Below are 22,096 nucleotides of genomic sequence, written 5' to 3'. Positions count from 1 at the left end.
TTGTTTTACTGCACTTCACTTTATTGTGCTTCAGAGATATTGCGTTTTTTACATATTGAAGGTTTGTGGCAACCCTGTGTCGAGCAATTCCATTGGCACCATTTTGCCAATAGCATTTGCTCACTTCATGTCTCTGTGTCACATCTTGGTGCCTCTCACAATAGTGCAAACTTTTTCATTATTATTATATTTGTTCCGGTGCTCTGTGATCAGTGATCTTTGATGTTACTGTTGTAATTGTTTTGAGGCGCCACAAACCGCACCCACGTAAGATGGTGAATTTGATTGATAAATGTTTGTCTTCTGACTACTCCATCAACTGGCTGTTCCCCCATGTCTCTCCCTCTCCCTGGGCCTCCCTATTCCCTAAGACATAACACTATTGAAATTAGACCAATTAATAAGCATCCAATGGCCTCTAAGTGCTCAAGTAAAAGGAAGAGTCGCACGTCTCTCAATTTAAATCAAAAGCTAGAAATGATTAAGCTTAGTGAGGAAGGCGTGTTGAAAGCTCAGGTGGGTCAAAAGCTAGGCCTCATGCACCGGACAGTCAGTCAAGTTATGAATGCAAAGGAAACGTTCTTAAAGGAAATTAAAAGTGCTACTCCAGTGAACACATGAATGATAAGAGAGCAAAACAGCCTTATTTGCTGATATGGAGAAAATTTTAGTGTTCTGGACAGAAGATCAAACCAGCCACAACATTCCCTTAAGCCAAAGCCTAATCCAGAGCAAGGCGCTAACTCTCTTCAATTCTCTGAAGGCTGAGAGAGGGGAGGAAGCTGCAGAAGAAAAGTCTGAAGCTGGCAGAGGTTGATTCATGACGTTTAAGGAAGGAAGCCGTCTCCATAACATAAAAGTACAAGGTGAAGCAGCAAGTGCTCATGTAGAAGCTGCACAAGATATCCAGAAGATCTAGCTAAGATAATTAATGAACAGGTTACACTAAACAACAGATTTTCAATGGAGACAAAACAGTCTTCTCTTTGAAGAAGGTGCTGTCTAGGACTTTCATAGTTAGAGAGGAGAAGTCAATGCCTGGCTTCAAAGCTTCAAAGCACAGGCCGACTTTCTTGTTAGGGGCTAACGCAGCTGGTGACTTGAAGTGAAGTCAGTGCCCATTTACCATTCTGAAAATGCTAGGGCCCTTAAGAATTGTGCTAAATCTACTCTGCCTGTGCTGTGTAAATGGAACAACAAAGCCTGGTGATAGCACATCTATTTACAACACTGTCTTACTGAATATTTTAAACCCGCTGTTGAGGTCTACTGCTCAGAAAAAAAAAGATTCCTTTCAAGATATTACTGCTCCTTGACAATGTATGTACTTAGTCACCCAAGAGCTCTGAGGGAGATGTACAATGAGATTAATGCTCTTTTCATGCCTCTTTTCACAGCCTTCATCAGTCCATGGATCAAGGAGTAATTTTGACTTTCTAGTCTTATTATCTGAGAAATACATTTCATAAGGCTATAGCTGCCATAGGTAGTGATACCTCTGTTGGATCTGGGCAAGGTAAATTGAAAACCTTCTGGAAAGGATTTACTATTCTTGAGATGGAATCTACTCCTGGTGAAGATTGTTGAAATGAAAACAAAGGACTTAGAATATGACATAAACTTAGTTGATAAAGCAGTGACAAGGTTTGAGAGGATTGACTCCAATTTTGACAGAAGTTCTACTGTGAGTAAAATGCTATCAAACAGCACTGCACGCTACAGAGAAATCATTGGTGAAAGGAAGAGTCAACTGATGTGGTAAATTTCATTGCTGTCTTATTTTAAGAAATTGCCACAGTCACCCCAGCCTTCAGAAACCACCACCCTGATCAGTCAGCAGCCATCAACATCGAGGTAAGACCTTCCACCAACAAAAAGATTACAACCCGCTGAAGGCTCAGATAACGGGTTAGCAATTTTTAGAAAGAAAGTATGTTTTTAACTAAGGTATGTTCATTTTTCTGAGACATAATGCTATTGCACACTTAACAGACTACAGTATAGTGTAAACATCACTTTTATATGCACTAGGAAACCAAAAGATTTGTGTGACCCACTTTATTGCCATATTTGCTTTATTGTGGTGGTTTGGAACCCAACCCGCAATATCTCCAAGGTATGCCTGTAACTAATACTCTTTGAGCACTTACTATGTGCTAGGCACTATTCTAGATTCTAGTCAGATAGAGATAAATCAGAGAAAGTTCTTGCCCCTGAGGAGCTCATAATCGAAGAAACTTCCAACTATATTTATCATTTATTCACACGTGTCTTAGAGACTTACTCAGTTTTTCCCAAACATGGTAGATAGGCCAACAAGAGATGATTTTGCCGGGACACAAAAGGAGGCAGGAAAGGTGGTGGCTACAGTGGAACTGTAGGTTTTACCAGCAATGGGAGGAGGGGGCAGAAGGCAGGAAGCAATTCCAGGCAAAGGAGGGGGCACTGTGGTTTCTCTTCAGGCTTTGGGGCCATTGGTTACCCCTGCACATATTGTTACACACACCCATGCCCAAGGCCTCTTCGCTCACCATCTGGGTTTCCAAGTAGGACTAGGTCAGAAGGAGTCTACGGGGGCAGAACATCCCGCCCTGCTGTGCTGCTCTGAGGTCCAGGCTCATGGGAATGACTAAGGCAGAGCTGCAGTCTCAGATTATCCCGTAGCTCCCACTGAGGCAGGGAAGCACGGAGACAGAGAGCAGGCCCCGGGCGCTGAGGCACTGACCTGAATTCCAGTCTTGAACCCATCATTCATGGTGTAACCTTAAGTCACTTGACCTCTCTGAGCCTCAGTTTTCTCGGCTGTAAAATAGAGACAGAGTAGCTAAATCTTTGGGTTATCATGAGAATGAAATAATTGATTCATGCATCGCACATAGTTAATCTTCAGCGAGTGATGGCTGGCATCAGATAGTACATCAGGGACCCAGAAATTCAACTAAACGGACCCAAGCATTCAACTAATTTCAAATATCAGAAAATATTTTCATTATCTGAATCAGATGGTTATGCCCTCATCTGAATAACTAGCTCCTTGTTTGGAATATTATCTAGGGATCTTCAGAAAATGAAATAAAATATCTTTGTAAGGATTTTTCTAGACTGGAATTCAGCAGGGAGTGGATGAGGAGCCCATTTTCTATCACAACATTACCAAACATTACCAGGTAACTCGATATATTGAAGACTAGATTTTGGAGATTGCCTCAGAGGCCTTATTCAAGAAGAAGTTTGTTGGGCAAAAGTCACTTTGATCATTTTGCTTAGGAATGGACTCTCAGTAACCAATCTTAGCAGGGAAAATAGTCTAATAATTTTTTCAGTCTTTCCAACACTATACTCTAGCGAGCAGGAACTCTAAATCCATGAACGCTGCGAATGCTAATACTATGACTACGAATTATTATGATAGCTAACATTCATTGAGAGCTTGCTAAGTGCCGGGCCTGGCCCTGTCGTAAGTGTTTTACACGTGTTACTCATGCAGCCGTCAGAAACAACTCTGAGATGGGTGCTACTATTAGCCGTATGTGACAAACAAGGAACCAAGCACAGAGACGTGGAGAAACTCACCCTGGGTCTCCCAGCTCCTTAGTGGGGGCTGGGACTCCAATCCAAGCAGCCTGGCCACTGCGCCTGTGTAACTGCCTCCAATAGATGGAGTGCCTCATCGTCCTCACAAACTTAGCACATTGAGCCGAACATTCCTTTCTTAGGGAAACATTATAAACCATTTCATTTTTCTCATTGAGGAGCTTGTTTTCAGAAATTGATTACATTTATGGCTACACGCAAGGTATTAAAAATTAAGAACATTGTTTTCTTGGTTTCATGCTGTCATTTTATTTTTGTGTGTGTGAGGAAGATTGGCCCTGAGCTAACATCTGTTACCAATCTCCGTCTTTTTGGCTGAAGAAAATTGTCGCTGAGCTAACATCTGTGCCAATTTTCCTCTATTTTATGTGGGATGCTGCCACAGCGGGGCTTGACCAGCAGTGCTAGGTCCGCGCATGGGATCCGGGCCTGTGAACCCTGGGCGGCGGAAGCAGAGTGCATGAACTTAACCACTATGCAACCAGGCTGGCCCCCGTCATTATTTTTATGCTTACTTTTTATTTACAGAAGTCATACTGATTTTGCACCTAAAGTGAAACTATACAGTTTTCTCCTGGAGTAAACTGGTTTAAGTGAAAAAATCTGCTTCCAGGAGGGAGGTGAAGCATTCAATAGCATCTCCGGGGATGTGTGGGCATGGTCAAAACGAGGCTGCTGGACTTGGGGCTTGCTGAACACCAACCAAGCCAAGCGGCCATCTCTGGTCAGTGGGCCAGTGTTTGCCTGGACAAGTCTAAGGAGCCAAGGACAGCAGGCTGAGACTAGTGGACCAGAGGCAAGCTGGCCGCCAGCTGGCCTCGTGATCCTTGGGGAGGCTCATCTCACATCCTTCATTCCTAGTTACCTTGGTACCAGCTCCTGTGGAAAATATGATGTGGCCAGAAAGGGCTCCAACTCCTTCTAGAGATAAACATGCTTGTGCTTTAATTATCAACTGTTTCAAGTTTTTATTGAAAATATTTATTTTTATACTGCTCTAAAACAGTGAACATTTTTCAGCTATCGCCCCACCGCTGATTTCTTATCTAATGCTGCCAAGAACAAGAAAGAAGAGAACAAAGCCGAAGAAAGGAGCAGGCTCAATAAACTTTAAATTCTTCTTTTAAGCATTTAAATCCTGCTCCTATCATGGACATTGCCACTTTTCTAATTTTTTTAAAGTGCATTTTGTAAGAAAACGAGAAAAGGAGCGTTAGTGTGGCTGGGGAAACCAGGGTGTTTATTGCCTAGAGGAACCAGAAGTTCATATGGGCCTGGCTGCACTAAGAAATGACAGCTCAGCACAGAGAAGGGGAAAAAAACTCCAACAGCAGCAGCAAAGCAAGAACAAAACGTTGTAAGAGAACTGGCCAGAACTGGTCTGCACGAATTCCCCGCCGCTGTCCTGCCTTCTCTGCTCTCCCGAGCGCGAGCATAGCTGCAGCCAGCAAGCCAAGCAGCAGAATCTTGCCTCCCTGTAGCAAACCTGCCTGCACCTCGGGCTTCCTCCCACCGAGCTGTGCATGCTCCCTGGGCTCTGCGCCCCGCACCCTCTGCAGACAGACCACGTGGAGGGAGGGGGAGGGCTGGAGCAAGAGAAAGACAACTCAGCTGGCTGGCCCCTGCCCCTGAAGAAAACAAGCAGAGGCAGGAGGAAAACATACTGTTCTTTGCAATCTGATCACCTCCGTGCAAGCCTCTGGGTTACACACCCGGGGACGCTGGGGCCCAGAGGCGTAGATTAGCCCAGGCAGGAAAACCGAGCGTGGTGACTGGTCCTGCGCAGATTAGAAACACATTGTTGGAGAAGGGGGGTCGGGGGCGAGACTGTGCACGGCAGCATGGCTGGAGTCTGGGTGTGGGGCCCCGGCGAGCGGGCCGGGCGCGGAGGGGGCAGAAGAAGGAGTGCGGATAATGCTCTGTTTGTGAGCTGAGATTCCAGCTCCTGGGGTGGCCCCTGGCAGCTGCCTAGGCCTCACAGGGAGAAATCGGGAACAACAAAGGCGCTGGGACAAAAGCGGCTCTGGCCAGAGGGGCTGCGGGCTCTGTGGGGCCAACAGCACTTCAGTTCTGAGGGGCACGGCTCCACCCTGGTATGAGGCTGGAGGCGGACTGTCAAATGGAGCTTACCGAGGAAAGGGAACTCAAGTTTTCTGGGTATTTCCTGAGTGCAGGGCACTATGCTAAGGCTCTTTTTTACATATTTCATCAAGTTTGGCATCACAGTGGCATGGAATTCTCAATGAATTGGAAAACGGGAAGCAAACAGCTTTTTTTTTTTTTTTTTGCAGGTTACTGACACCGAGTTGTCCCAAACCACATCAGTGCCTGTTGAAATGTTAACTATCCGCCAGCTGGGAATTTTGTCACTGGGAAACCGGTATAGCAAGCGCCCGTTAGCTTCCCGCCCAGGCAAGGACATTGAGGGGTGTGAAGACCAAAGTATGTCTTCCTGTCTTTGCTTCTGAGCTGACACTCGAGAAACTGTGAGACCCACAGCCCCTCAAATCCCCCTTCTTCTGCCGGCTCCTCATACCTGCTGAGCAATCATGAAAATTCTCCCGCAGCCTGTACTCTAGCGCCCCCTGCTGGGAATGACTGCTAACTCGTGGCTGATTTGGCTGGGAATCTGGCTGATAGCAGCTAGGTTAACGTCGCCTCGCCCAGCTTTATGAGGCCCACCTGGCCTTTCGCTCGGCCAACCTGTGAATCCCAGGCTGCCGAAATGGAGCAGGTGAACTTAACCACTACGCCGCTGGGCCAGCCTGGAATCTGTGCTTTTAAGACTCTGATGATAAGCACGTTTGGCAAGAACTGAACTAGACACCTGGTCCACAGGCCTCTGTGTTCCATAGTCTGGCCTCTCCAGGGGAGGAAGAGTCGGTTAGTTTAGCTCAAAACAGGGCTGGGAATGGAAGGCGACTGAACCCCGGAAGACGGAAGTCGGCAAGAAGCTATGAAGGCGCAGAAGCTATTTGAATTCTGGCCCGGGGAAGAGCATTGCAGTCTGAGCCCTCCCGGGTGGGGCTCTCCTTGGCCAGCTCACAGCTGCCGGCAGAAGACCCCTTCTCGTGATAAAATAAGCGAAGAGTAGGTGTATATTTGTCTTCTGAGTTCTCAGCAAGATCTGGATGGAGCTGATTCAGGTAAGTCTCTAGCAATTCAGCAAGATCAACTGTCGTGGGCAACAGGGACCAACACACTGAGAGACAAAGAGGCCTCCACAGTCTCATCGGCTAATCTCCTCTGAAATTCTGCTTGAGGCTCCCTTATTCACCTGCACTGTCCTTTCAGCCAAACCTTTTGTCTGAGGGTGAGGCAGCGCAAGGATAACATCGTGCAGATTCCTTGAGCTCAGGCAGATAAACAGCTAGGTCCAGGCCAGGCTGAAGGGTGACCTCACCCACCTTAGGTCAACAGGCTCCTGGTGAGCAGCAGCTGCATGCACAGAATTTCTCCAGGCTCTACCTCCTGACCTCAGCTATAAAGACTTCTCCTCTCTGTGCTGTTTTTCCTGGATCTCTTTGCCTAGGTCCTCTGTTTTGATGATGACTCTCTGGAATGTTCTCCCTGGATGTCATTCTGTTTTCCCCTTGAACCTCACCTCTCCCTTCCATGCACTGCATCCCACTGTGAGATTCCCAGAACCCCGGCACCATTGGCTTCTAAGACACAGCACCTGGCCTGTGTCCAGCCCCTAGGGCTCCTGCTTGTCCATAGCAGAGAGCAGGGGTTGGGTTCCACAGCCTGAACAGGAACTGGGTGTTTCTGCCCAAGACAGCACAGGATCTGAGAGCCAAGAGGGATAAGAACAAAGTAAAAGTCAGCTGGGAAAAGGCAGGGAAGGAAGGGACCCTGGGCTTTCAGTTGGCCCCCATGGCCAGCAGGCCTGAGGGCGTAGACTGCCTCGAAGGGCCAGAAACAAGGAAGGCCGAGGGTCCTCAGCCATGGTTGCATCTTCGAGACACCAGGAGAGCTTTTAAAGAAAAACACCAATTCTCAGACCGCGTCACAGAGCAATTAAACCAGAATCTCCAGGGATGGCCCTGACATGTGTTGGAGTGGGGGCGGTGTTTGCCTGTGTGTTTTCAACCTTCCCAGAAGATTCTGACATGTAGCCAGGGTTGAAAACCCCTGAGATGTTGACAGAATCAGACCCCTTTGTCTGGTCTTCAGTGTCTCTTGCCTCTGTCTTTCCCAGCAGCACGGCCAGGTCCTCATAGAGGCAGCTTGAAGGGGTAGAGAATTTGGATCTTGGCCTTATCATCTACTAGTTGTGATCTTGGGCAGGTCCTAAACTTTCTGAGGTATTTTGAGAATTAAAAGAGATGGGATATTTAAACACCCAAAACTGGCAGCTTTATGACATATGTCAATTACCTTCCTTGTCACCACACCACTGGGTCCCTTACAGACCTTCCCTGGGTGCTGAGACAATCCTAGAAGAGATGAGACATGCATCAGAGCCATTGCCCCACATGCTGTGGGAGCTGAGCTCCCATGTGGTCCTGAAGTCCGTAGCACTGTCAACTCTACTTCGGATCCAGTGTCCTAGGATCTGAATGCCCAGGTTGTCCCTAAATTGCTTCAATTTCTCCTTGCCTCCCGCTACTCCCACACGTTGTCCCTGTCCACTTGTTAGGGACTTTGACCTGAGTTAACTGTTGTTGAATTCTCCCTAGGTCACTTTCAGGGAGACCTAGTGTGCGTGTCTAGCCTGGTACTTGGCTTGACTCCTGTCATCATTCCTCCTTGGGACCAGGGCCTGGCCCTCACATCCCAGCTCCGGTTGGGTTTCCAGCCTGTGTAGGCACATCTTCCGGTATCAGCTTCTGGCTACCTGGTACCCACAGGCTCCTAGACTTTGACTTGCTCCTCCACCTACCCACCTGCTCCGGCACTGAGACAGAAATGGCCGTGCTACCCGTGAAGCTGCTCCTGGAGCACCCAGCTGCCCTTCTAGGACCAGTCTAGAACCAAGGTGGGTCATTCCTGTTGCCCTCTTTATTCACAAGGGATCAGGCAGCTGCTTGGTCCAGGCAGACCTCTCCCCTCCTCCGAGCTCTGGAATTCCTATTCTTAATTCCTGAACCACCTCACGCCACCACGCCATTTGTGCGTTGTAAATACTTGGTGACAAACTATGACTGTTGTGGAGTTTGGAGATAAAAGGAAAAGCAGTTGCATTACGGTGGAGGTGACTGCCTAGATGGGCCCTATAAAACTGATGTGGTACTCGACTTCTTACTGCTTTGTATGGAATGACAAGATACATTGAATGTGTTATAGGAAATATCTAGGAAGACACTAATCTTTTCCAAAATCCAAGTCAACTCTGAGTCTTCAACAATGCTTCCAGCTTCTACATTAATTCAAACAATCCAGATATGTGGAACGTGTAACATAAAGCCATAGCCTCTTTCTGGAATCACTTCTATGATTTTCTCATCTAAGATATTCTTTATGGGCAGCAAACTCACATTGACAACTTATGGATAGTTTGAATTCCTTCCATCATTTTTCCACACCAACAAAATGACCGATACGGATCAGCTTGGAAAAGCAGTCTGGGAAGACTTCTAATGTAAAAACTCCAAGTAAAGGTTTTAGAATACAATCCATGGTAGCAGGTCAGCTGTTTATATTGTTCAGGCTTGCAGTGCCGAATCAGAATCTGAGGATGCATCTGAGATGACATCAGTCCTATCTCATATGCCAACTCTGATCTATGTTTAATGGTTTCCTAGAGCACTATGCGAAAAGAAGTGGGGAGGCCCAGTCTGGGCTGAGTAAAAAGAGAATGCAATGATCGATTAGTGATGTCGGCCATGGCAGGACAGCATGGTAGTTAACAGCATGGGCGTTGTCATCAGAGAAACAGAAGTTCAAGTTCTGTCTCTGCCACTTATCAGCAGGGTAACCTTGGGCAAGTTACCTAATCACTTTCAGGCTTGTTTCTCATCAATATAATGCAGGTAGATTATAGCACCTACTTCACAGGGTTCTTATGGGGATTAGTTGAGATAATTCATGCCAAGTGCTTAGCAATGTATCTGGCACAGAGTTCTCAATAAATATTAGCTATTATTATCATAAATATCATGGGCCCAGGAGTAAGGTGAGGCCGCTTGTGCTCAGCATATCTGCCATCCCAGGTTGAGGCTTAGATGAATCCTTGTAGAGACTTGTGACTGAGACACCTTTCAAAGGCGGTTATAGAGGTTGTGGGAATTTTGTTCCTAGGATATTAGCAAAAAGTTTTCAGTAGATGTTGGTATTAAGTTTCATTCTATAGATACATCTTTTTTCCTGCATAAATATCAAGTGGTATCTCAGGCTCATCCACCAGCACAGACCCTCATTGTAGGTAAGTGCAGGTCTGATCTGACTTTCTAATTGGATCCTAATTGTTTACACGACAAAAGAAAATTCCTCATTGTCCTTGGCATGGCTTAAAAAGATTTACTCCTGCCTGACTTCCCAGCCCCGTCTTCTGCTTCTCTCCAATAAGTCCCCTGAGCTCCAGCTGTACTGAACCACTTATTTCCAAAATTCATTGTATTCTTGCCTAACTTTGTGCCTTTGCACATGCTGTTCCTGCCTAGGATGCTGTTCCCCACGTTGTCTGTCTATACATTATTCTCTGGAATAGTTTACACAGGATTGGGATTATATTTGGTAGAACTTTCCAGTGAGGCAAGCCAGGACTAGGGTTTCCTTTGTAGGAAGACTTTTTTATTAGAGATTTAATTTCTTTATTGGCTAACAATCGCTCAGGTTTTATATATGTTCTTGAATCAATTCTGGTAACCTACAGCTTTTTTTTTTTTTATAATGAATCAACTTTGCTGTTTATCTCATGACCATCATACTATCAAAATATCTGGGGGAAATTTTTCAAGAAAAATTGGAAAATTTTAAGTGCAATATAAATTTGTGTTTAACTGAGAAAGCTCTGGAAGAATAACTATTATTTAGATTTCCAAGTGTAAAATTATGAGTGCCTAGATGTTGACAAGTTCAGAAAAGCTCAAGGTTTGTAAAAAATTTTCAGCCTAGTAAAATTCTATGGTGTGGCAGAATCTTACTTATTTATCTATTTTCCCCGTGATTAATAGAAATAGAATTGTAACTGGGCAATTGGCCATTTAGTGAAAGGCTGCTTGTCTTGCCCTTGAAGGGACTGATTGGGTCTGCACTTCCCCAGTACCTTTTCCGTTCTCTGGCTGGGAGATAGGGAGGAGCGGATCGCTTCCTTTGGATCCAGTGAGGGGAACCTCATGTTGAAGATGGCAGAGTGATACCACCGACCCTGCACTGCCGACTTCTGGACCAAGACATGAAAAGGAAATTAACTTTATCTTTTGGATTGTACTTTTGAGACTCATTTTGCTGCAGTTGAGCTTGTAGCCCAGCTAACACACCTGACAGTGGGTGAATAGCAGGCATGGTTTAGTGCCTCACAATGCACTGTTTTCAAGTCTTATATCCATTAGGAGTTAGTCCTGACCCAACTGTGATAGGCCAATGGGCAGTGGTTGAAATACCTCATTGATTATATACAACTTAGTCTTCTCTTTTTGGAAGGTATATTTTTTTTCTTTCAAAGGAATTAATGTAATGGCTACATAATGCAGATCTATTTTTTGAGATAGTAAACCAATGTAATTTTGTTTTAGGAAATACTTAGTTCTCCACTGTCGATGGCTCTCCATCCATCAAGACCCTGGCATGCCATCCCTTAAGGGAGAAGTTCAGATATAGCCTAGAACAGCGCTTCTCAAACTTTCTGTGGTAAAGGGTTGTTTTAAACATTTTCCAATCCATCATTTTGTGAAATAGAATCAAAGCATGAATTACTAGAAAAAATAAATTAAGAACAAACATAAACGTAGAAAGTATAATGTTTTTATTAAATTCAGCAAACATAAAACTTTTCTGTCAAATTTCTATGAAAGTTTCTAAACACCCTCAATTCCTGTACTTAATCGTTGCAGACAGGTAACAAACAGATCAGGAATAGGCACCAGTGCTAAGCAGAAATGCCCTAGAACAAGGGAATCATTGCCCAGCTTTCGGTTTCAGTTTCAGATTTTGAGTCATGGAGAGGAATTCCTTTTGAAAGCCAGGGTTTATTGAGAAATAAAGGGATTTTTAAGTTTCCAAAGTTTCCCTTCACATATCAAGGGCAGAACTTGGACATCTGATTTCAGGATTTCCTCTAAGCCATGGTGTTGAGAGAAGCAGGATAGGACCTGGAATTCCCAGTCGAATGAAGGAGAAAACCTCTTCCAGTCACTGGAGAGTGGGACACAGAGAGGGGGCAGGGGTTTCAATGTGAGAATCCTTGCTCTCTCTTTGTGGTAGAATCCCTTTGGGTCCATAGAAACAGCCAAATGTATTTGGAGGAACCTAAGAACTGCTTCCTTGGGTCTAGCTTGGGGAGACTGTAGGTCTGTCAGGGATGTCCTCATTCAGCATCGTATTACGTCCATAACATCAAGAAGCAGGGGCCCACCATGGTGGAGGAAACTGTCTGGAGAAATGGCCCCAGTAGCACAATCCTGGGATTTGTAGGTGGTATCAGCAGATCCAGGAGTTCCGATTTGCCCTAGTTGGGGGGACATGGATGTGTAGAGAAGCTTATTGGATGGCAAGGAGCCTGAGGTCAGAGGGAGCTGAGGGTCCACGAAGTCACAGCCAATGATGAAGTTTCTCAGCCTTGGCAGCGGAGCCATTGAAACGCCTTAAAAGACAACAGCGTATGATCTAAGATTCCTCAAGACTACAGTGCTGAGGCGCGCAGCGTTGCCGTGTTGATTTCATTCTTGGAATATAAATCTCTGAAAAATATGTGACTGCTGCTGTGGCTGAGTAGATTGGCTACAATATTCTAAAATTTTGGCAAATAAATATAACCAGGGCAATGAGAGCTCTTGTAATTGGGGGTTGAGAGGTAGTAAGGACAAGGACCTGAGTTTCCCCCTGGCTCTGCCATTTACCAGCTCTGCAAACTTGGGGACATCATTTCTTTCATCAGTAAAACAGAGACAGGAACCTTGCAGCATTGCTGTGAGGATTAGCAAATAGGGCAATTACCTCAAACCCTGTATATGTGCTCAGTACGTAGAAAACACTTGAGAAATGCAAGCTGTTCTTCAATGGATTTGGGATTTGCAAGCTGCTAAGAACTCAGCACTCTTCTCTTTCAGTTCTACTTTCTTTCAAGAAGAATTGAAAGCTTCTCATTATACGTGTCCCAGGAAGAAGAATGACTGACACCAAACCCTTCTTGTGCCCGAGGCTGCAGTTTTCAGCAGCGCCTTTCCAGCTTCACAGGGAGGCTCTATTCGGTTCACTGTTCATCAGCATGATCTGACAACGAACTCGCATCGCCCCTGAAAGTCTACTTCTCTTTATTTCTTTTGATTATTTTTATTTTAGTAAAGAGAATCCCATATTCAACAAAGAAGGCAAGGTGTCTAATGTCACAGGAATCGAGCAGGGTCCTTCACTCACTGATAGTGCCTTCTGGAGTCCTAGAAACTCTTCTAGCCATTTCCCCAAGCCCGTGTTTACTACTGCAGGAACCCCTGGCCCCCAGGAGCACTTCTCAAGAGCACCCACTCACACCCCAGGCTTGGATTTAAAAACTTGAGGTCACTGAATCCACATTAGCATGGGACGTGATATGCCTGAAATTAAGAGGCACCCTCACACCCAGTGCTCCTTCAGGCATTACCAGTTAGATCCCCCTTGAGTCTGCGGGCCTACACATGAAGTGGCCTAATGGTGACTTTCAAGGCAGATTTTGTAAGCTTGAGAGGTGGGCTTGTCGTTCAAGCTACTGAGGTTAGAATGGCTTTAGGGGCTGCTAAACAGAAGAAAAAAATGTCCCAAATTTCACCAAATCTCCACTGAATTCGAGCCCAGTCATTCGGCCACTAGATCCCCTGATAATCTCCTTGTGGGATTTAGACTCATAGAGCAAGATCTGTGGCTACTGCCACAGAGGTGTTCTGCAATGTCACTAGAAGAAGGAGAAGAGATTGTGACCCAAACTGGCAGGAACACATGGGGGGCGGGGGTGCAGCTCCTAGGACAGAACAATCCAGGTTCCGCTACATAAAAGGCTCCACGAGTCTTAACCTGCTCAACAACCAGCCAAGAATGAAAGTAGCAAAGCAAAATTGGGTTCAACTTCAAGGTTAACTAAGTGAGAAGAAACAAGCTCATGCATGAGAAACTATTATAAGCCAACCGGCAAGTGTTACAGGAACCAGGAAGCATTTTGGAACCATTATACAAGGCCAAGGGTGGGGCTAAAGTCAGGCACGCCCTGGGTTACCAGGGAAGCTGCTTCCCTAGCCAGAGATGAGACCAAGAACTGAGGACAGAAGGTCAGGGGCACTCTGAAGTACACCGCATAGTCCAGATCACCTCCTAAGATATCCCCATGTTTCCTTCTAATTCAGTGTGAAATTAAGCCTAGGCATAGTAACGACCACCAGGATTTTAGTGCTAGAGCCAACAACCTCAGAGGTCCCTACTCTAGTTCCAGATGGCGTAAGCAAGGCTTAGCGAACTTAAGGAACTTGACCAAAGCCACACAGCGAGTGAGTGGCAGGTCTAGGGGAGTCCAGAGCACCTGAGCCCAGTTCAATGCTTTTCTAGCATCGAGTCTGATTCCTAACGTCTGGCCTCTGGTAATGGCACCATGTCTCATGGGTGCTTTTCTTACAAGTCCTATTTATAGCTAATAGCAGCAGTCTTAGCCCTTCTGGCAGTACGAATTGTCTCAGGAGTTTTTATTATGGGAGATTAAAACACGTTGTCACTTTCTCTTCTAGTAAAATGAGATTCCTAATGCAATCTTGCTGCTTGAAGCTGTCCCTGGGGGTGGCAGGTAACATTCAGGATATCTATTCAACGTCAACAATAGTTTTCTCATGCTCAAAACCAAGGAGTTTACCGTCTAGTCCAGGAGCTAAGAATGGCCCACACAGAAAAGCAATGACTCTGCGAGGCAGAGTAGATTTGTGAGCTAAAAGGATAAGCTCTGCGAAGTGCCTGGAGGGGGAGCTCAGTAGGGTTGGAAGTGACAGGGAAGGCTTCATGTGGCAGATAGGACATGGATTAGTCCTTGGATAGAATGAGATAGATTTAGGAATGGGGGATGCCATACCAAGGGAGGGAAACACCAAGAGGGAGGGCAGAGGCAAAGGAATGAGCAGAGCATCTTTATGAATCGTTGGCTGGACTGGGATGGAAGAGGGTATGGAATGGCAGGGAATAAGGCTAGATGGTATAGTTCCTGGGAACCACTCCCCCCAAAAAAGATCATAAATGAGCCACCATAGGAAATGGGGAGGCACAAAGAGATTTTGAGCCAAGAAGTGACATGAATGTAGTTCTAAAGGATGATAGGTTTATCCTGGCAGGCAGGACGATTTGGAGGACACATAGACTAGGATCAAGGGAACGAGCCATTACATCTGTACTGCAAGATACAGGTATGAAACGTCAAGGGCCTGAACCAGGGTATACCAGCACAAATGGAAAGGGAGTTACAGGTATGGTAGATGTTTCCAAGAAAATATTGAACACATACCACCTGCTCACGTTGCCTTAAGTAGCCTTTGTTCATTTCTCAAAGTGACAAAACGTCAAATAGCTTTACTTACAGAATATCGTGTTATATAAATGTCTATATATCAAAGTTTATAGGCTTCTCATGATTTATTTAATCTTCCAAATATTTAATTGCTTTAGATGAGGTTTAAAATATTGGATGCATTTTGTAGGTAGAATTATCAGAATAGTTTATGGTTTTCAAATGACATCTCAAAATACCTTTGAGACCTTTCAATGCTCTGCATTTCACAACAGAAGATATATTAGTCAAGCTCTTTGAGATTACAAGAGAGAGACATACCTAGATTATCTTAAGTGCTGGAGGTTTCTTGTTGGAATTCACTGGGAAGTAAGGGGGCGAGCCAAGTGCTCAGCAGTTCCACAGTCATTCTGGGTCCCACATACTGCTCCAGAGCTTTCACAATGGGGTACACAGTAGGTCTAGACTGGATCCCAGAGAGCAGTAGAGCAGTTTGACATGATTCAAGTTACTGTAGTAGCTCCCGTGACCCGCCTCCTCTGTGAGCACCTCTCACACTCCCCGGGAGAGAATGTGATTGACTTGTCTCTATCCAATATGGAGGACCACCACTGGATAGACTTTCTCCCCAAGGCACTGTCCAGGGGAGTGTTCTGCATCATAGTCATCCTACACTTGATTGCCTTTGACTGGGGCCCCATTCCTGTTGTAATCAGCTAGGACAGGGTTACTATCTCACATCACAAACGATAGAAACCATAGCCATTCAGGCAGAAAGAAAAGTCTAGGGTCACTTTCCTCAGCAGGGGTCGATGGCAGACGCTCAGAGCATTCTGTCTAGTTTAGATGGACTAGACAATGGTAGAGAAGTGTGTATGGGGGTAGTGGGAGGGATAACCTTTATCAGAGAGGTGTATAATAGCTTCCTGGGTTTCTAAACTTAGGAAGACAACTGTGTCTCAAACAAGCAAGGGTTTGGATATATGCTGAGCTTACCGCTAGCTTCTGCTTATGTCAAAATTTTCTCTTCTCCTCTACTGAGACAGGAAATATGGTCAGACACAGCACACCTGGGGAATGTCATACTTTCCATACTTTATGTGGTCCTATTATTAGAGATTAGACATCAGAGAAGATCAACCACTCTTTTTCTTTTCCTGGAGTCAGGAATTTGTCTAAATGAATTTGCCCGAGGTTATTATCAACAATCAACCAATGAATATTTGGTGAGTTACTACTTTACCTATCAGCTCTGAGATGAATCTCATGATTTCATCTCAGCTACTAGATCTGACCTCTTCAAATGGTTCCTGGAATGTTTTAGGTTGAGAAGGATTCTAAGGTTTTGACAGTTCTCAGAAGGAAAGAAAGCTGACACTGATTAGTGATGACTCCATGAGTACAGGAGGGAGAAAGGTAACCTAGACATGGTGTTTGTCGACTTTATATCAACTTTACACTCCTCACAGTATTGTCAGTAGGAACACTGTCTTCCTTACCCCCATCCCGATTCGCTACTGCTAAAACGTGGAGACTTCATTGATCCCTGGCTTCTTTTGCTTCTTCGCCCTCACTCAAAGCTATATTATCAACAAGGCCTTTTTGAAACCTCTCTGTTCCTTTCCATTCCTCCAGCCCTAGCCTTGGTCCAGGTCAGCTTTTTAGACTATCAACGTTGTTGTCATGTAGAGGGAAGCAGTATAGCCCAGGAGATGCCAATCGGATGCCCAGAAATAGTCCAAGTTAGCAGATCCTTGGGAACCTCACCACATTGAGCTTTGGTCCTCCCTCAGCCTTCCAGGTCTAAAAACTCAGTCATGTCAGTGCCCCAAACTGGACCCAAAGGGAAAAGATTTATATTGAATCAAAGTCATAGGAGACTGATGTATAAAGAATTATAGTAAAAAATGTACTGGTCTTACAGAAAATGGTAAAGTTCTTCTTCGATCTGCACATTTGCCCCTGGTGAGAAATCTGCACACAAGTGAGGACAGGATCAAAAGGGGTTTGGTGAACATGAAGCCAAGGGAGGAAACCAGTTGTGTGGTCTAAAGGGAATGAAGCCATGATGGCGCAACTCCACATAGGAATGTCTCCTGGCCATTTCCCCCGGACAGTCTGGGTAAGCGCTATCAGCGCTCCACTCCTTGCTGGCTTTCATGCTGGTGATGCATTTTTGTCAACATGCTCTTGAACAACATGGATATCGCTCTGGCTACTGCTGAGTTGCTCCATTTCAGTCTGGCCTGAACAACTTACCTTTTAATACTGAGTATTGATTTTATTAGCTGAATCCTCACAATTTTGAGGGTTGCCCGCTTTCATCTACCTAGCCCATTCCCTAGCTGCTTACCTCGCTTTGCCACCTCCAGATTTCTATTCATTTGCCTAAAAAGACCTATAATCATCTAACAATACCTCACATTCGATGGGCCCCTAGTTGACAAAGCCCTTCCACAAGTAGCGTCTCAGAAGTCCACCCGACGGGCTTGCTGGGCAGGTAAAGCACGTACTACCACCTCCATCCCACACACCAGGGAGCCGAGGCTCGGAGAGAACTCACCAAGCTCCTGCAGCCAACCTGCCCCAACACCAGGCCTCAGACCACATTTTCTCTGCTACTCCCCCACTCTGTGCTTTTTCCACTATAGATGCTGATAAAATGTTCCCAATCTCTGCTTCGAGTAGAGTGAAATTCACAATGATGCATTTTCAGGCCCTGCCTCGTGTCTGACTTCCTGCTCCCTAACCCCCAGATTCTTCATTCTGCCCAGACATGTGAACCCTGTTCCCATTTCCACGGGCCCCCTTTGGCAGCTGCTGAGCAGAGAGAAAATGAGTTCAGAGTGTGCTTCTGGGTCCCATTTGAGCGCCTTTCCCCAAGCTACACGGGGTATCAGTTTGGCAGGTCACCTTCTGCTGGCACTGGACTCAGGACCCTGGGATGGCGAGGGGTGGAGGACGGCTGGCTGAGAGCGGAATATTTTCAATGCGTGTCCGATTCTCATTTCCATTCAGGGCTCCTCATTAGGCCACCGATGCAGCGCGGACCTGTTCTCCATTTGAGTTGGCAGACCCTGAAGCCCCATTAGCGGTAATATGCCTCCGCGGGACTCCAGGGAGAGGAAGAATGCTGAAAGGACTGGAGTTTCTGGTCCAACTTTTTAAAGAAAGGAAGAGAATGAAAGACCCATAAAACTTGGAAATCCTCTCTTCCCTTGGCTCATTCACATGGAAATGCAAGCCTGATGATCATGGACAGGGAAGTGAGGGCCCTAGGAGCGAGGATCAGGGTGACCTCCAGCCCCTCTGCTCCGGCCGCATGTGCCAGCAGGACTCACCTCCTGAGCCACCAGTGTGAAATAGAAAGACTTTAAGGTCACATCTTTGGATGCTTGGCAGGAAGAACCATGAGTGTCCCAATTACTAAACTAATAAGCACTCAAGACCCCAAAGAACCCTTCCTGGTGCACGTACTCCCAAGTATTAGGTGCTGGGAAAACAGCTCATCGAGCACAAGAAGCCCCTTTGATTGCTGTATTCATGATATGGAGCAGAAAAAGGACAGTAGTAATGACATTGGCTGTGGCTGTCAAAGGTTCCTCCAAGGGCTGCACAGGCTGGGTATGAGGCTCGGGCCTGGTAGGTGTCAGGGTTAAAGCAGGGAAAGGAAGCTGTGTATCCTGTTCCTTGAAACTTAAAGAAACAGGTACTGAAACAAGATCCCTGTTTTGCAACCTGATCTCTTGATGGCAGATGTAGAGAGCAGCATCACCTTTGCTATAATCACTCTGCTTAACCTGTACACGCCTGCCCTGAGCACAGCATTACAGTCAATGCATGGGGAAGTGCCAACCCTCATTCCAGTGGCACAGCCTTCACCTCCATTCATTGGATTCTCAGCCTGTCCTCATGGCCACTCAGGGAGGCAGGCAGAGTGCTGTTAACCCTCCCATCTTACAAACGAGGGAATTGAGTCTCTGCATGTAAATGATCTGACTATGATTAGCAGAGTTAAGAGTCAAACCCAGAACTTCTGATCAACTCCAGTACTTTTTCCAGGAATTCACCTTCTAGAGAGATTTCAAGTTAACCTGTGTGATTAGGATTGGGAAGGGGCATCAACTTTGGGACTGTGAATAACCCTCAGTTTGAAGACAAGTTTTATGACATGGGCTTCCTGAAGATGCACCAATTACCAGACTTTAAGTGACCTGAGCTGAGGCTCTCATCTCACGGGACAGCCGAATATTAATATCATCAAAACAGATGTATGGCACCCTTCACAAAGTTGACTCCCCATACATGGTTTCACATTCTGCTTTCTAGCTGGCATCAGGTTCACATTCCCTTTGTGGCTCACTTGCTCCTCCTTCCATAGCTGCTGACCTCTTTCTTTTCTTTCCTTGGGTATATGCCCTTCTTGCTGCCCTCTCAGCCATGCTGTTTGTTATTGGAGGCCAGAAAATCTGTGTCCATCAGAGGAAAGAAAATAAAGTCATTCAATGAAGCCTCAAATATGTGGGTGCCCTATGAACACCAGAAGTTCTCATCACGCCACATATTCTGTATCTGGGGTGCACTTTACCCATCAGATCACAGTGGTGCTGTGGAGCTACACCAGCCGGCGAATGACCTTGGCCTCCTAGAGTTCTGCCCAGGGGTTTGGAAGACAGAGATTGCCTCGTTTTACAAGTGAGAGGTGATTTTCCTAGTTACTCAGCCAGTCAGTGGCAAAACAGAGGCTCATTTCTACTGGTGTTATTCTCTTTTTTCCTATAATTTGTAACAGTGAAAGATTGAGAGGAATACCCGGGACCATTTTAGATGGGCAAATCAATCATTACAAGTTCCACACTGCCTTCCCACATAGTTTTTCTGAAGGACCTAAGGGTGAGCCAAAAGGGTCTTGCTAAGAGGTGCTTGAGGGGAAGATCTTAAAGACAAAGATCAATCTGTCCTTTCCTTCTAGACTGTCTTAGTCTTTCTCTACATTCCTTAAAGGTATGAGTAGGAAGTGGGGAACGAGGTCCCATAATCCTCAATGCAAAAGGACTGTAATTACCTCACCTGGATCTGAGACCTGAGAACATTAGAACTAGCCATGTAGGGTGCCTCAGGCGGAGGCTTTTTTGCAATCTTAAACTTGAATCCCAGATTACAAAACACGATGACTACTCCATAAAAGGCCTGTAAATAACACTTCTCCCCAAAGACAAATTTGCTGTGAAGCCTTGTGTCTTTGTCCACAGCTGAGCAGCCTAAAGGACTCACCAACCTGTGTTTTCCCTGACAGTGACATTATTTTGCAACTTCAAAAGCTGTGACTCATTCTGGCAAAGGTTTGCTTTATATTGTGAGTTAATTTATGCAGAAAGTATTATAAAGGTGTAAAAATAAAAGTGCATGTGATCATGCACTTAGCTAAACACAGTTATGAAAAAGAATAAATACATGAAATTAAGACTGCCCCTAGTAATGTTTTTCATGGAAAGAATCATGAGTTGCTAGTTTGTTTTTTTAAGTTTATTAAAGTTTAGATATGTTTGGTTACTTTCTTTTTATTTTTTTATTTAATTTAATTTTTTTTTTTTTGGTGCAGGAGATTGGCCCTGAGCTAACATCTGTTGCCAATCTTCCTCTTTTTGCTTGAGGAAGGTTAGCCCTGAGGTAATGTCTGTGCCAAGACTTCTTCTATTTTGTACGTGGGTCACTGCCAAAGCATAGCTTGATGAGTGCCGTGTAGGTCCGCACCCGGGATCCCAACCCATGAACCTAGGCTGCTGAAGCAGAGCATGCTGAACTTAACCAGCATGCCTCTGGGCCAGCCTCACTTTCTTTTTAAAGTAACTTTTTTTACTATATAACTCAGATATTCATTATAGAACATTTAGAAAATACAGATAGGCAAAAATAGTGAAATTTTAAAACTTAATCATCTCACCCCTTCAAGATAACCAGTTAATAACTTGTTTTATTTTCCTTTCAGATCTATACACATACATGCATATGCACACATACACACACACACACACACACACACACTCAGTATTACATTGTACAAATAGCCTATTTTTTCCATTTAATATCCCAATAAATATTTACCTACAACATTATTTCAATAACTGATTTGCATCCCTTTGTATGGCATTCTATTATTTAATTAATTCATCCCATATTCTTTGGCTTTTTTAAAGCTACAGTAAACATCCTTGGAACTAATTAACCGCTCCAGAGATCTCTCAAATTCTGAAGCAGTGTTTTTCTAAAATGCTTACTTCGGCACGTTGACATGCAGTATTAGAGAAGGCATAAAAATGGTTAAAGACCTGCATGCCACCATGCTCTAAATAACTTAGAGGGTGACCAAAATAAATCAGATAGCTAGAAACTAAACTTTAATAATAAAGGACAACATAATCCACAAAAATGGTACCTCTTCATGTATTCACTACCAAGTAGGGGTGAGTGAGGAGGCATTGTGGTGTTGCAAGAAGGAAACTGCTCTTCGAGGGCTGACGTGAGAAAACTAGTGGCTCACACAGCCCACAATCAGCACCATCATGCTCCCTTAACACTCAAGGTGCCCTTCTTGCATTCATTTTTCCCTTGTATGTTGACCTTCATTAGAGAATAAAAATTATAGAGAGGTGAGGAATTGCATGTGATTTGTCCCGGGTTCCATGACCCACATTCTCCAACCTACCCCCATTCATCAGGCTGGCTGCAGTGTGGCATTAATAAAGAGAGGGTGAGGGCTGATGAAGACCATACGGAAGATTTGGGCACAGTCTCTGGGAGATTGGTGTGGGCTGGCCTGAGCACAAGTCAGCAGACGCACATTACTTTTGTTGCCTGAGACTAGAGTAACCCGGTCAGTTCCTATGC

The 22,096-nt window shown here is 45.2% G+C and overlaps 2 long non-coding RNA genes across 11 annotated transcripts in view; one reads left to right on the top strand and one right to left on the bottom strand.

Moving 5' to 3' along the window:
• The window catches only part of LOC102147982 (uncharacterized), a 65,509-nt gene that overhangs the window by 20,072 nt on the left and 23,341 nt on the right, over positions 1-22,096 (bottom strand). For 2 of the 9 annotated variants that reach the window (XR_011438478.1, XR_011438484.1), the window contains exons 1-3: positions 4,460-5,113; positions 3,574-3,711; positions 2,726-2,802 (exon numbers count right to left, since the gene is read on the bottom strand). The exons of 6 other annotated variants lie outside the window; for them this stretch is intronic. This is a non-coding gene — a long non-coding RNA (uncharacterized lncRNA). Of the gene's footprint in view, positions 1-2,725; positions 2,803-3,573; positions 3,712-4,459; positions 5,158-22,096 lie in introns of those variants that run through there. One more of the 9 variants, XR_002807902.2, reaches the window with a different exon arrangement.
• LOC138924019 (uncharacterized) lies at positions 5,260-19,726 on the top strand. 2 transcript variants are annotated; one of them, XR_011438486.1, is made up of 4 exons: positions 5,260-5,344; positions 5,886-6,740; positions 8,277-8,575; positions 18,227-19,726. It is a non-coding gene; the product is annotated as an uncharacterized lncRNA (long non-coding RNA). The 2 variants fall into 2 exon arrangements; XR_011438485.1 differs by having other exon boundaries at positions 5,325-5,687.

The sequence above is a fragment of the Equus caballus genome, chromosome 5, assembly GCF_041296265.1.
Source record: "Equus caballus isolate H_3958 breed thoroughbred chromosome 5, TB-T2T, whole genome shotgun sequence".
NCBI classification, from domain to species: domain Eukaryota; kingdom Metazoa; phylum Chordata; class Mammalia; order Perissodactyla; family Equidae; genus Equus; species Equus caballus.
This window is presented reverse-complemented; position numbering and strand designations above follow the sequence as displayed.